The sequence below is a fragment of the Hemiscyllium ocellatum genome, chromosome 1, assembly GCF_020745735.1.
Source record: "Hemiscyllium ocellatum isolate sHemOce1 chromosome 1, sHemOce1.pat.X.cur, whole genome shotgun sequence".
NCBI lineage: Eukaryota > Metazoa > Chordata > Chondrichthyes > Orectolobiformes > Hemiscylliidae > Hemiscyllium > Hemiscyllium ocellatum.
In genome coordinates this window covers 18043644-18059274 of record NC_083401.1, presented here as the reverse complement: position 1 = coordinate 18059274, position 15631 = coordinate 18043644, and the positions used below count along the sequence as shown (strand labels likewise).

The 15631-nt window shown below is 44.0% G+C and overlaps 1 protein-coding gene across 2 annotated transcripts in view; it reads left to right on the top strand.

Moving 5' to 3' along the window:
* The window catches only part of LOC132824791 (dedicator of cytokinesis protein 2-like), a 1235709-nt gene that overhangs the window by 973642 nt on the left and 246436 nt on the right, over nt 1-15631 (top strand). The window lies entirely within an intron of this gene.

Below are 15631 nucleotides of genomic sequence, written 5' to 3'. Positions count from 1 at the left end.
GCACTACTGCTAAAACCCAAACCGAACCAGAGAAAAACTGGGCTGGGAGAACTGGCCACTCCCCTTTCAGTGTACAAATGATTTTTTTAAAGATCCCTTGAAAGCCTGTTGGCTGAGGCAGTATCTGTTAGCTAGAATCAAACTGACCCTAAAACCCTTCAACTTTTACTTTTCGGAGTCTGTGTCTTTTATGATCTCTCCAAAAAACAAACAAGGACAACATAACCTTGTTAAAGGAGCAGCATCATCACAATTTGACTTGGTAAGTGGTAGAACTTACAAACTGATGGGTGTTCCCGGATCCAACCTGAACTTGTTTCATTTTAGGGTGGCCTCCCCCAAGGGCTGTTCAAGTTGGCCTTAGCTTCAGTTGTCGTAGAATTGTCATAAATTGGTTATCCACAGGACAAACGTGGCAAAAACTATAAAAGGTACGATGACAGTAAAACAAAAAATTACAAGAGTTAAAACAGAAGACAAGTAGGAATCTTAGAGAGAGATTGTGAAAAGTTGATCATTAGGGTATTAAGCTTTCCTCACACAGATTGATCGATTAAAAAAGAATCCCATCAAATGAGTGATGGCAAGACAGTGTTGTAGAGGTAATGCAATAGTAATTCAGCACCCCAGGCTGGGTGCCAGCGTGGACTGGGTTGGAAGGACTGCTGTACTGTACTTTCTAATTTATTCCTACGATCTGTAATGCAGGATCGCTTTATTTCTTTATTTTTCTAATATTTTTCTAAGACGTTGTACTGAAGAATCTGTACCTAGGTACCTTGTAGTTCAGATGGCACAATAAGTAGCCACTCTGTAACCTTTCTAGTTTACTCTTTTGAGTACATGTGACAATAAAACCAATTCAATTCAATACCCTGAGGAAAAAAATCCGACCACGTCAGATTGTGAAATTAGAGATCAAAAAAAAATCTGGCATTAAACGTTCGTGAAACGGTGATCATGGAGCAATTGATGTAAGAACATTGATGAACCATCTGGTTCATTAATGTCTGTAGGGTAAGAAATCTGTCCTACATGTGACTCCAGACCTGCATCAATGTAGTTGACTCTTAGCTGCCTTCTGAAGTAGCTGAGAAAAGTGCTTGGCTCAAGGGCAGTTATACACAGGCAATAAATACTGGCCCAGCCAGTGACATCCATTCACATGCTGTGAATGAATGAAAAAAAAGAGAGAATGCTTTGGATAGGGCCTTGATGCTAAGGAGTATAAATGTGTCCCTTTTTGCTGTGGTTTTATAATCCTCTTTATCTTTATTACAATTCTCAATGTGACACAGTTATATATCAGCCCAGGTTGCATTACGTGAAGCATTTCCCTACTGCACGACAGTCAATAAATCTTATTCAGGGATTCCAGCAATAATGAACAGAAACTACTCCTCACAAACACTGGGTCGGCAAAAGATAATGTGGCAGAAGAGAAATGCTCATCAACTCATTCACTCCAAACCAGGCTGGAAGAAAAGGCCGAAATGTATCAGCTCTGCACAATGTAATATAGTCAGATAGTCTCAACTATGAGAAGGATTAACATGGGGAACTAAATGTCCCTTTGTTCTGTTCCAAATCCTGCTATTCATGCCACTATTCTCCGAATGAACTCCTCAACATCTTTTCTCAGCAGATATTCTATGAAACTACTCTATGTTCTGTACCAATGGACCACAATATCGATAGTGCTACTCAGTGATGCAATGCACTGACTGCCAAGAGAAGTAAAATGTACCCTTGGAAGAGCATTTGCATTATACCCAGGTTGGATAACACGTGTGCTTCAAAATTTAAGATTGAGGTGCACAACTGGATCAGAGAGTGCTTATACTTTTTAAAGTTCTCTTTCCTCACAACCACTTGTCATGCCTTTGCAAAATCTCACAGTGATATTGTAGGTGAATGTGATTGCTTCTGAGTTTTTATTGCCTTTGTGTTGTGAGGTCAGAAATTGTCTTTGCTGCTGTTCCCTCCTGCATCTTGCAGTTTGGTAGATGCAGGCAAATATTTAGCAGTTATTGAAGTCCATCAGACACAGCGCTGACTCCTGCTCCTGTGTCGAATTTAAAGTTCACACGATGTCTGTTGATGTTAGTGTTGGTCCTTCAATATTGATTTTCAGCCTCTTGTGACTTCTCACAGAAAAGTGACATTTTGTGTAGGGCTTCCTTTATAGGTGGTTCGCTTGTGTTTTGTGGACCCAAACTTTTTTATCCAATCCACTGTTTTAGAACAAATATTATTTTTGTGGGTGTGGACACGTCTGTCTCCGCATTGGTGGACTTCATTTTGTGCCTTTATGGGGATCATGTAAAATAGAACTTAATGCCTTTTCCTCATGCTTCCCCAGAGCCCAGAAAAGTGATATTTTGTTTAGGGCCTCCTTATATCACCCGGCGTGCTGTCTGAATTGGTCTCTGGATGATCCCAGCAGTTTTCCCCTTTGCTGGGATGACCATGACGTCCCTCACCTGTGATGTTTCTCGTCACACTTTTTGTGTTGCCACATAACCCCATTTTCTGTGGGGCTAGGTCTTGCCACCGTGTGGGAATATCTTATTGGAGTTTGGAGCTTCTTGGAGACCGAGACATACCAGGGCTGAAATGTAAGCCTGGTGCAAGCCATTGATTGGTAGGGCAGCACGGTGGCTCAGTGGTTAGCACTGCTGCCTCACAACGCCAGGGACTCGGGTTCAATTCCAGCCTCAAGCAACTGTGGAGTTTGCACATTCTCCCCGTGTCTGCGTGAGTTTCCTCCAGGTACTCCGGTTTACTCCCACTGTCCAAAGATGTGCAGGTTAGATGGATCCCCGTTGTGTCCGGGGATGTGCAGGCTAGGTGGGTTAACGATTTAGATGAAGGAACTGAGGGCATTCTGGCTAACTTTGCAGATGATACAAAGATAGGGAGAGGGACAGGTAGCATCGGGGAGGCTGCAGAAAAATCTGGAAAAGCACAGCAGGTCAGGCAGCATCCAAGGAGCAGGAAAATCGATGTTTCAGGAATTCCTGATCAAGGACTTTTGCCCGAAACATCGATTTTCCTGCTCCTCGGATGCTGCCTGACCTGCTGTGCTTTTCCAGCACCACTCTGATCTAAACTCTGGTTTCCAGCATCTGCAGTCCTCACTTTTGCCTTGCAGAAAAATTTGGACGTGTTAAGAGAGTGGGCCAAGAAGTGGCAGATGGAGTACAATGTGGGAAAGTGTGAGGTCATGCGATTTGGTTGAAAGAATGGAGGCATGGACTATTTTCTAAATGGCGAGAAAATTCAGAAATCTGAAGTGCAAAGAGACTTGGGAGTTATAGTCCAGGATTCTCTCAAGATAAACTTGCAGGATGTACTTCTGAGGCTCTGCAGGGCTCTGGTCAGATCGCATTTGGAGTATTGTGCACAGCTTTGAGCCTCACATCTCAAAAAAGATGTATTGGCCCTGGAGCATGTTCAGATGAGTTTTTAGTCCCATAATGGTAATGGTTCCATGAATGAAAAGCTTAAAATATGAGGAATATTTGAGGAACTTGAGGTTATATTTGATGGAGTTTAGAAGGATGAGGGGGAATCTAATTGAAACATACAGAATACTGAATGGCCTGGACACAGTGGATGTTGGGAAAATATTTCCATTTGTAGGAGAGACGAGGACCTGAGGGCATAGCCTTAGAGTAACGGAAGACCTTTTAGATGGAGATAAGGAGAAACTTCCTCAGCCAGAGGGTGGTGAGTCAATTGAATTCACTGCCACAGAAAGCTGTGAAGGCCAGGTCATTGAATGTAATTAAGACTGAAATGGATGGATTGTTGAGTATCAAGGGGATCAAATGTTATGGGGAGAAAGCGGGAGAATGGGTTGAGAAACTTATCAGCCATGATTGAATGGCAGAGCAGACTCGATGGACTGACTGGCCGAACTTCTCCTGTGTCTTATGGCCTTATAGTTAGCCATGGGAAATGCAGGGTTATAGGGTAGGAGGGTGAGTCTGTGTGGAATGCACATCAGAGGGTCGGTGTGGACTCAATGGGCTGAATGGCCTGTTTCCACATTGTAGGGATTCTATGATGCATAGTAGAACAAGGCATCACTATTGCCCTCTGCCATCAGTCTCTGTTCTATGTGATTGGACATTGTTGTGACCCTGTTCCTTATACACATGTTCAGCAACTGTTAGAGTATTTAAGTGTAATTAACCCTTTACACAACACATAAATCTGATGCTGACATCCTGTGAAGTAAGTTCCTTTTTGCCGAGATCCTCTTACATTAGCTGCTTTAAGTCTAAATAATCCCTATGTTAATCTACCACAGCGTGGTTTGAGCCTCGAACAGATTGGGCTCTGTAAGCATACTTTGATGTTTCTCTTGCTCATGTTTTGTTCTGTGTAGGATTTTCTCTCGGTGTTGCCTTTACTTCTTTACCTTCATACTCCTGTCTGAAAGGGAAGTTTTCCTGATAATCTGGTCACCTAACAGCATGAGAAACAGACAAACTGCTTTTTATAAATCAAGATAAATACAGAAATTACTGGGAAAACTCAGCAGTTCTGACAGCATCTATGGTGAAAAATCAGAGTTAAAGTTGTACAGCACAGAAATAGACCCTTCGGTCCCATGCCGACCAGATATCTGAAATAAATCCAGTCCCCATTGGCAACAATTGGCCCATATCCCTGTAAAAACCCTTTGTATCCATACATCTATGGATTTTAAATGTTGTAATTGTCCTATGTGCAGCATGGAAGCAGACCCTTCAGTCCAACCCGTCCATGCTGACCAGATATCCCAACCCAATCTAGTCCCACGTGCCGGTACCCGGCCCATATCCCTCCAAACCCTTCCTATTCATATACCCATCCAGATGCCTTTTAAATTTTGCAATTGTACCAGCCTCCACCACATCCTCTGGCAGCTCATTACATTCACGTACCACCCTCTGCATAAAAAAGTTGCCCTTTAGGCCCATTTTAAATCTTTCCCCCTCACCCTAAACCCTTTAGTTTTGGACTCCCCTACCCTGGGGAAAAGACTTTGTCTATTTACCCTATCCATGCCCCTCACAATTTTAGAAACCTCTATAAGGTCACCCTTCAGCCTCCAACACTCCAGGGAAAACAGCCCCAGCCTATTCAACTTCTCCCGATAGTTCAAACCCTCCAACCCCGGCAACATCCTTGTACATCATTTTTTGTACCCTTTCTTTCCTATAGCCGAGAGACCAGAGTTGAACGCAGTATTCCAAAAGTGGCCTAATCAATGTGCTATTTCACCCCCATTGATGTTTACTCCTGCTGTGAATAAAGGCTTTCTTGGGAAAACCATAAGGAGGAAACCTCCTGATTTGTTTTTTACTCTGCATTGTGGGGGAGGACAGAAAAAACAGGCACAGCCTTGAAATTAGATTAGATTAGATTACTTACAGTGTGGAAACAGGCCCTTCGGCCCAACAAGTCCACACCGAACTGCCCAAGCGCAACCCACCCATACCCCTTCATTTACCCCTTACCTAACACTACGGGCAATTTAGCATGGCCAATTCACCTGACCCGCACACCTTTGGACTGTGGGAGGAAACCGGAGCACCCAGAGGAAACCCACGCAGACACAGGGAGAACGTGCAAACTCCACACAGTCAGTCGCCTGAGTCGGGAATTGAACCCGGGTGTCAGGCGCTGTGAGGCAGCAGTGCTAACCACTGTGCCACTGTGCCGCCAAACCGTTCAGAGGGTGATGTCCAGAAAAGGTAGTTGTAATCTGGAACTCTCCCATTAAAAACTTTTGAGACTAGGGGCAATTGCAAGTGTCAAACTGAGATTAGTTGATTATTTTAAGAAGAGGGTATTAATGGTATCAGGAAAAGGCAGATAAATAGAATTAAGATATAGATTAGCCACAATCTTGTTGAGTGGCAGATCAAGCTCAAGGACCTGAATAGTCTCCTGCTGTTCTGATGCTTCTATATTAATTCTTAAAAGTTTGTTGGAAAGGAGAAAGATTGGTGTTTTTTTACCGCCTGATTGTGATTTGATTTGATTTATTTATTATCACGTGTATTTAGTACAATACAGTGAAAAGTGTTGTTTAGTGCCACCACTCTCCTTAAAACATAGAAAATAAAGGCCGGGAAATGAAACAGTCAAGGCAGAATCCAAAACTAGAGGACATAGTTTCAGGTGAGTTGGGAATGATTTAAAAAGGGACCTAAGGAGCAACATTTTCACACAGAAGGTGGTGTGTGTAGGGAATGAGCTACCAGAGGAAGTGGTGGAGGCTGGTACTCTGACAACATTTAACAGATATTTGGGTGGGTATATGAATAGGAAAGGTTTAGAGGGATATGGGCCAAATGCTAGCAAACGGAACTAGATTAATTTAGGATATCTGGTTGGCATGGAACAATTGGATCTGTTTCTGTGCTGTCCATCTCTATGACTCTACTCTTATCTCAATGGAGTTAGGTGGTCTTTTCAGCTTTTGCATCTAGCTCAGCCATGAGACTGGATCTGGGCTCCTCCAGTCTGATGCCTCAAGTCCCTGCTGCTAAACCACTGACACGGCTTCAACCAGGCTTCATCACCAGAGGAACAAAGAGTCACTGCTCTCCGGCACCATCTCATCTTCACCAACACCACTGCAGTGTGTTCGTGTTGGGCCGACCTCATCAATTCAGCCACCGCCGGTGCTGCTGGGACTAAGTTCACCCTCATCACAGCCACCGCCGTCAGGCGCCTGGGCCTAGCCGTAGACCCGGAGCCTCAGCTTGGCCTGCGAGTCTGAACCGGGTGATTAAACCTGCGGCCTGATCCTCAGGCCAGAGGGGAGCTGCTTCTGCCTAGTCCTGGTGATGCTGCAGCCACCGGCCCAGGCCCTTCCTCCTTCAGTATTTACCCAGCCTTGCCGCTGTCTGGGCTCGGGGCCCATCCTCATCCTCAATGCCGCGTAGGGCCTGCTCTCGCCAATACCGCTAGTGCTTACAACCTCACCATGGCTGCCTCTTCATTCATGCTCTTGATTAATAGGTATTAATGGGATACTTTTTGCAACATCCCATGAACTGAAAATTCCCACTTTGAACAAACATACTTGTGTGGCCTCTGGCTAGTGCAGGTAAGGTTTTCCCTCACACTGAATATAAAACCTTACCAAATATAAGGTCAGCAATGCACAAGTATGAAGGCACCTGCAAACACCAGCCATTTACAGCATTGAAGCTCCAACTGATCCTCGGAGGCACAGCAAGACCATTTAAAAGACACACTGAGGTTTAGTATTATGCATGGCACAGAGCACCTTGCCATTATGAGTGAAAGTGCAACCTGAGAAATGCGAGATGCATTAGTACTCATTTCAATACTGGATAAATTGTGACTGTGTGGCTAATCTAATTCTATTAGAGTCCCATGGGATCAGTTCAGCTATTGTCCATTTTAAAAGCTGCCCAGGTTTACCTGGCATTTACGTCAATGGAGTTCAACAATGGCACCCTGTCCCTTGCACCAGTTACCCGTTTGGCAGATAAGGTTAAAATTGCGCTCTCATTGTGTCTATAAGAATATGTAAACATTGCCAACAAATGGCTATAAGACTGCATATTTAGCAAACTAGGTAGGTATAAAGTATATTGAATTGTTTCGCAAATTTCAATCATATCTGATCCACTATTCCAATGAATGTTCGGGGTCGAGAAAGAAAACTATTTATAAAAGTAATAACACTGAGCAAATTATAGGTCACCTCTGAATTGCGGGAGAATTAAATTAATATCTCAGAGAACATATACATTATGGAATGTAATCTCATTGTAATACACAATAGTTTCCCTCACTCGATTGGAAACAAAGGCATTCTCTGCTCAGTGACTTCTGATAGGCTTTTCCCAATGTCTTGGCTGGTATTCCTTTTGATGTGTTCCCTTAAATTTAGCGGTTTGAGGGGTGATCTAATACAGTGGCCATTAGAAGGAAAGGGGTACAATCAGAATCTGTTCTGTTACATTGTGTGGGAGTAGGTGAGACATGTGAAACAGGGCAGCACGGTGGCTCAGTGGTTAGCACTGCACGCCTCACAGTGTCAGGGACCCAGGTACAATCCATGCCTCGGACAACTATATGGAGTTTGCACATTCTCCCCGTGTCTGCGTGGGCTTCCTTCAGGTGCTCTGGTTTCCTCTCAGAGTCCAAAGATGTGCAGGTTCAGTGAATTGGCCATGCTAAATTGCCCACAGTGTTAGGTGCATCAGTCAGGGGCAAATCTAGGATAGGGGGAATGGGTCTGGGTGGGTTACTGTTCAGAGGGTCGGTGTGGACTTGATGAGCCAAATGGCCTGGTTCCAAACTGGAGGGATTCTAACCTAAAACATGATCTGTAAATTGGAGTTAGTTCATTCAGGAGTGAAAGCAGGAACAGACTACATTACACAAAGCCCTGCAAAAAGTCTGATTGTTGGATCTCGCCGAAATGATGTAAGGTCATCAAAACTTCAGGAGCGAGGAGATATGGGTCAAAAGAACAGGCTTGAAACCATCTCGATATATTTAAACTGAGCACCAAACATGATGGGCGCAGACAAGAGAAGTGGCACATGGGATGCATTGGTAGTCAATACGAGAAGTTGAATGACTTGGTTCTCAAGCACAGTCCAGTGATCCAATGGTTTCTGGCCTGATTGGAATGGCAGCTTTGTTGCTCCACCGAACAAAACTCCAAGTTCACAAACAAAAACCACAATTGCTGGAAAAACCTCAGCAGGCCTGGCAGCATCTGTGGAGAGAAAGCAGAGTAGCGTTTCGGGTCCAGTGAGCTCTGAAGGAGGCTCACTGGACTCTGCTTTGTCTCCGCCGATGCTGCCAGACCTGCCGGGTTTTCCGAGCAAATTTCTGTTTTTGTTTCAGACTCCAAGTCCATTTCCTTTCAAGCATTTTCAGTACAAATGCAAGTGCACTGCTGTTTCCCCGAGGGAAAACAGGGTGATGTTTGCATACCAAAAGGATTTGGAGCTTCAGGCAAACAACACATTAAAAACAGCATATCAAGTGGATGCAGCAGTAAAATAGATGCAATCAATGGAACACCACATCTTATAACAAAAGGAATGTGATATAAATCCAGCAAAAAAAGAATACAGTGCAAAGCTTAATCATGCTATCAGAAGAAATATAGAAACATGAAATTCAGGTCCATGTAATTGATTCAATACAAATTCAATACAGCCTGTCCATTCAACCCACAGTACAAAGCACAGTTCTGGTCACCACTCTCCCAAAAGGATGTGGATGCTTTGAAGAGAATACAGAAAATGTTTACCAGGATATTGCCTAGTGTGGGGGATTTTAGCTTGGAAGAAAGGTTGGATAGACTGGGTTTGTTTTCACCGGAACGCAGGAGGTTGAAGGGTGCCCTCATAGAAGTTTCTAAGGTTATGCATGGCATCCCAATTCACGTACCCATCCAGATGCCTTTTAAATGTTGTAATGAAAACAGCCTCCACCATTTCCTCTGGCAGCTCATTCCATACACGTACCACCTTCTATTTGAAAAAAATTCCCTTAAGGTCCCTTTTAAATCCTTCCCATCTCATTCTAAACCTGTGCCCTCTAGTTCTGGACTCCCCAATGCAGGGAAAAGACCTTCTTTATTTACCCTATCCTCTCCCAAACCCTCACCCTCTAATTAGTTTAAAGCTCTCTCTACAACCCAAGTTAAATGATTTGCCAGGACACTGGTCCCAGGATGATTGAAGTGAACTTGAAACTGCACCTTCATTCAAATACCACCCTGATTTGGAAGTGCATTGCTGTTATAGAGTGATACAGCACAGAAACATACTGTACATAAAGTGGGCAACATGGTGGCATAGTGGTTAGCACTGTTGCCTCACAGTGCTAGAGGCCCAGGTTCAATCTCAGTCTCTGGATGGCCGTGTGGACTACGTACCTTCTCCTTGTGTCTGCATGAATCTCTTCCAGGTGCTCTGGTTTCCTCCTACAGTCCAAAGAAGTGCAAGTTAAGTGGATTAGCCATGGGGAATGCAGGGTTATAGGGTGTGGGTTTGGGTGTAATGCTGTTTGGAGGGTTGGTGTGGACCTGATGGGCTGAATGGCCTGTCCCCAAATTGTGGGGATTCTATGGAATGTGCTATCCCACCTGATAGTTCATGCCTATTGGCCAGTGTGATTGGTGGTGATTCTGCAGCGACAGGAATCTCTGTGATATGATAGCAACATGTTCTAAACAAACCACATCTGATGAGGGAGAAATGTAAGTTAGTTCACAGCAAATTAATAACTTTTGTAGCCGTTTACAAATAACAAGTTGCAAATTACACACAAAATAGATTAGATTAGATTACTTACAGTGTGGAAACAGGTCCTTCGGCCCAACAAGTCCACACCGACCCGCTGAAGCGCAACCCACCCATACCCCTACATTTACTCCTTACCTAACACGACAGGCAATTTAGCATGGCCAATTCACCTGACCCGCACATCTTTGGACTGAGGGAGGAAACCAGAGCACCCGGAGGAAACCCACGCAGACACGGGGAGAACGTGCAAACTCCACACAGTCAGTCGCCTGAGGCGGGAATTGAACCCGGGTCTCTGGCGCTGTGAGGCAGCAGTGCTAACTGCTGTGCCACCGTGCCGCCCACTAAACTCTGGAGAAAGACCATAGTCTCGAAATTTTGACTCTGTTTCACTCTCCACAAGGTGCTGTGAGACCTGTTGAGTTTGTCACTCCACGTGCGAGTATAGAGCACAAGAGTAGGAAGGTGATGTTGAATTTGTACAAGATTCTGGTTAGACCTCAGCCAGAGTACCAAGCACCAGGATGGAAGCAAATGGGAGAAAGTACAGAACTAATTTACAAGAACTGTTGAAGGAATGAGAAACTTCCGTGATGAGGATAGATTAAAGAAGCAAGCACTGCTCCCCTTTGAGAGAAGGTGGCTGAGAGGAGATTTGATCAAGGTTTCAAAATTGTGAGTGGGCAGCATCAGGGAAGAAGCTGTTCCTGCTCATAAAATAAAAAAGAATGAGAGGGCGTTGATTTAAAGAAACGTGAAAACGAAGTAAGGTTGATGTGAGAAAAAGCTTTTTCACACAGTGAGTCATTCGGGTCTGGAATCTACTGCCTGGAAATAGGGTTCAAGGTGAGAAGGGAAAGATTTAAAAGGGTCCAAAGGGTGGTGCGTGTATGGCATGAGCTGCCAAAGGAAGTGGTAGAGGCTGGTACAATTACCACATTTAAAAGGCATCTGGATGGTTACATGGATAGGAAAGGTTTAGAAGGGAATGGGCCTAGTGCTGGCAAATGAGACTTAATTAATCTAGGGTGTCTGGTTGGCCTAGACAAGTTGGACTGTAGGGTATTTCCCTGTGCTGTACAACTTTTAGGATTCTACGACTCTGTGGCGGACACAGGTTCAAGAGGAATTCAAGACAGTATTGGATGATTATTTGGATAGCAACGGTCTGCAGGCTCTGGGGAAATGGCAGAAGATTTGTACAAGGGAATAGAACTGGGTGCAGGCATGGTGGGCTGAATGGCTTCCTTGTACACCGTACCAATTCTGTGATTCGCGCGCACTTTCTGATTTTATTTTATGCTTGTCAATGCTGAGTCCTACATTGCGCACAGACATCTCAAACTTTCCATACAAGAATTGTGTTCTATAAGAACATAAAGAAACAACAAAAGAAGGCAATTCAGCCCCTCAGGCCTGCTCCCCCATTTAATATGATCCTGCCTGATCTCAGCTCAGTCTCAATTCCACTATTCTGCGCCTCTCTAAATCTCATAACAAATTGAAAATCTGTCCGTCTTCTTTACTCAATTTCCTCAAAATTCCCATAACCACCGGATTCTAAGGTAGACAATTCTACACATTCACGACTCTTTGAGAGAAGTGGGAGAGAAGTGGGTTTGATCCCCTTTAACCCTGCTAGCTCATAGCCTAAAACTACGACCTATGCAGAAATTGTCATTGTTAAAAAAAAATTTGTATTCTTTCATTTTTCTTAAGTGCGTTTGTCTTCTCTTAATGTTGTTTGAGCAGGAATCTGTGGCAATGATGAAAGGTTTGAACTGGAGTATTAAATCATTAACTAGTTTTCTTTAAGGTCTCCAGGCTCCCAATGTAATCATGTTGAGCCGAGAGGTGTTGTATGGGATCTGTTCATAGCTCGTTCCTCATGTTCTTCAACTAGTCTCAAAGACAATCTATAATAAGGAATTATAATAAGGAATAATAAGGAACACGTGTTCTCTTAAGCCACTGTGCAAGTACCAGAAAATCATAGAATCTCTACAGTGCAAAAAGGGGCCATTCAGCCCATCATGTCTGCACCAAGCCTCTGAAGAGCATTGCCCTCCCGCCCCCACTCGACCCATCCCCATAACCCAGCATGGCGTTTTTACCATGGATAACCCACCTAACCTGTATCCCTGGACACTAAGGGGAAATGTAGAATGGCCAATCAACCTGATCTGCATACCTTTGAACTGTGGGAGGAAACCGGAGCACCTGGAGGAAACCCACGCAGGTGCTGGGAGAATGTGCAAACTCCACACGGCCACCTGAGCAGAAGTGGAAGGCCGACCCAAAGCACAACCCACAACTGGGAGTTGAATAACACTTTCAGGTCATGAGTCATAGAGCCAGAGAGACTGGAAACAGACCCTTCAATTAAACTCGTCCATGCTGACCAGATATACTAGCCTAATCTAGTCCCACTTGCCAGCAATTGGCCCATATCCCTCTAAACCCTTCCTATTCGTATACCCATCTAGGTACCTTTTCATGCTGTAATTGTACTAGCCTCCACCACTTCCTCTGGCAGCTCATTCCATGCATGAACCACCCACTGCGTGAAAAAGTTGCCGTTTAAACCCCTCTCATCCTAAACTTATGCCCCCCAGTTCTGGACTCCCCCACCCTAGGGAAAAGATTGTCTATTTTCCCTATCCATGCTCCTCATGATTTTATAAACCTCTATAAGGTCACCCCTCAGCCTCCGATACTCCAGAGAACACAGCCCCAGCCTATCTCAAATCCTCCAATTGTGGTAACATCCTTGTAAATCTTTTCTGAACCCTTTCAAGTTTCACAACATCCTTTGTAGAGAATGAAATGCAGTTCATAAAGTCATAGAGATGTGCAGCATGGAAACAAACTCTTCATTTCAGCTTGTCTATTTAGGATCAGATATTCTAAATTAACCTCGTTCCATTTGCCCCATATTCCCCTCAACCCTTCCTATTTGTATATCCATCCAGATGCCTTTTAACTGTTGTACCAGCCTTAGCAGCTCATTCCATAGATGCACCATCCTCTGTACAAAAAAGTTAACCCTTAAGTCTCTTTTATATCTTTCCCCTCTCACCTTAACCAATGGCTTCTAAGTTTGGACTCCCTTCTCCTGGGGAAAAGACCTTGTCTATTTGCCCTGTCCATGCTCCTCGTGATTTTATAAACCTCTACAAGGTCACCCCTTAGCTTCCAACACTCCAGGGAAAACAACCTCAGCCTATTCATCCTCTTCCTAAATCTGAAATCCTCCAACCCTGGAAATGTCCTTGTAAAGCTTTTCTGCACACTTTCAAGTTTCACACCATCCTTCCTGTAGCTCATTACAACCGTGAAAAATCAGAGATGATGACATAGCAAGACAAATTCGGTGGCTCAATGGTTAGCACAGCTGTGTCACAGTGCTAAGGACCCAGGTTCAATTCCCACCTCAGGCGACTGTCTGAGTTGCACATTCTCCCTGTGTCTGCACGGGATTCCTCCGGGTGCTCCGGTTTCCTCTCACAATCCAAAGATGTGCAGGTCAGGTGAATTGGCCACGCTAAATTGCCCATAGTGTTCAGGGATGCCTAGGTTAAGTGCATTAGTCAGGGGCAAATATAGGGTAGGAGAATGGGTCTGGGTGGGTTATTTTTCGAAGGGTTGGTTTGGACTTGTGGACAGTTCCAGGCACTGCCTGGGTATCATTGGGTTTCTCAACTCTGGATATCTTAGCTGCCTTGTTCCATACATGGTCAAAGGAGTCAACTTCCAGATGTAAGTTAACAGTGATTATCTTCAATAACATATATCTTAGACATGGTAAACACAGGAAGGAACTTCCTGATGATCGGGAAGTCCTGGACTGGGGTCACAGTCTCAGGATATGAGTTGTCCATTTAGGACTGAGATGAGGAGAAATATCTTCACCCAGAGACTGATAACCCCATGGAATTCTGTAGTACAGACAGCAGTTGAGGCCAAAACATTGTGAATGTTTTCAATGAGGTGTTAGATGTGGTCCTTCAGGCTAAAGGGTATGGAGAGAAAGTGTGAACAGGATACTGAGTTGAACGAACAACCATGATCATACTGAATTGTGGAGCAGACTCAAAGGGCTGAATGGCCTACTCTTGCTCCTATTTTCTAACAGAAGGGGGTGTCTCTACACCACAAGGACTGAAGCAGTTCAAGAAGGCCACTAACCACCATTTCCTCAAGGAGATTAGGCAATAAATGCTGGTTTTACGAGCAATGCCCAGAGATTATACAATATATAAATTGTGAAATTTTAAATGGTGAAAATACCTTGTGCCAAAACTGCACTCAAGACCCAGACACGATGAGAGATGGCAATGTATGTATATTTATTTCCTCGAGCTGACAGTTTTTAATCACAGTTGTGTCAAGAGGTGAAATGACAATCTTTTAAATCCTCTGCATCATCCCTCAAAGTTGCTAATTGTCTGCTGCTTTAGCTTAGATATAACCCTGACAAGCCCTTAATTTAGCAAATCATACCTTGTGTGTATTCATGGGAAAACAGAGAAATCAAACACTACAGGAAGACTGACAAGCACTAAAGGATTTAATTAGCAGGCCTATTAAGAGAAATTACAGCTATTACCTCAGCTGCATCTGGGTAGATCTGCAAAAGTCTTCATGTCTTAGTACCATTTAGGTGACCAATTACAGGAATAAATATCACAGGCACGTCTGAAGGAGCTCATGGCTGCTTCATTTAAATGTTAATTGGCCTCGCTCATTATTGATTTACATTTGCAAATATAATTTCTGGAACCCATGTGTTTTTACATGCCCTAATTATCTTGGGTTGGAAAGGGCCCTTGGTTGATGAAATCTCTTGGAGACCAGCAGAGAACTGCAGCAAACTTTGGGACAACCCCCCTCTGATGCTCTGAAGTGGGGGAGCTATCACCTTGTCAGCCATACAGAGATAAAGTGAGTTCCCTTGAAAGCATGACATGAATATAAAGTATGGCAGCTAAGATTTCCCAGCCAGAGATTGGAATGATCAGGGTTCATTTCCAGTGACTTCCTTGTCCACCCACATTGAACATAAGGCAGTAGGCCATTCGGCCTCCCAAGCCTGCTCTCCTACTCCATAAGATGGCCGATATGCCCCAGGACTCAACTCCACTTTCACATCAGTTCCTCACAACTCGTAGATATCTCACAATTTTACCTACCTATTATTGAAATACTTTGAGTGATCTAGTATCTGGGGTAGCCAATGCTCACTATGCTGAGAAGGCAAATTCTTCCATATCTCAGTGTTATGAGTGTTCCCTTATTCTGTAACCGTGTCCCCTACTTTA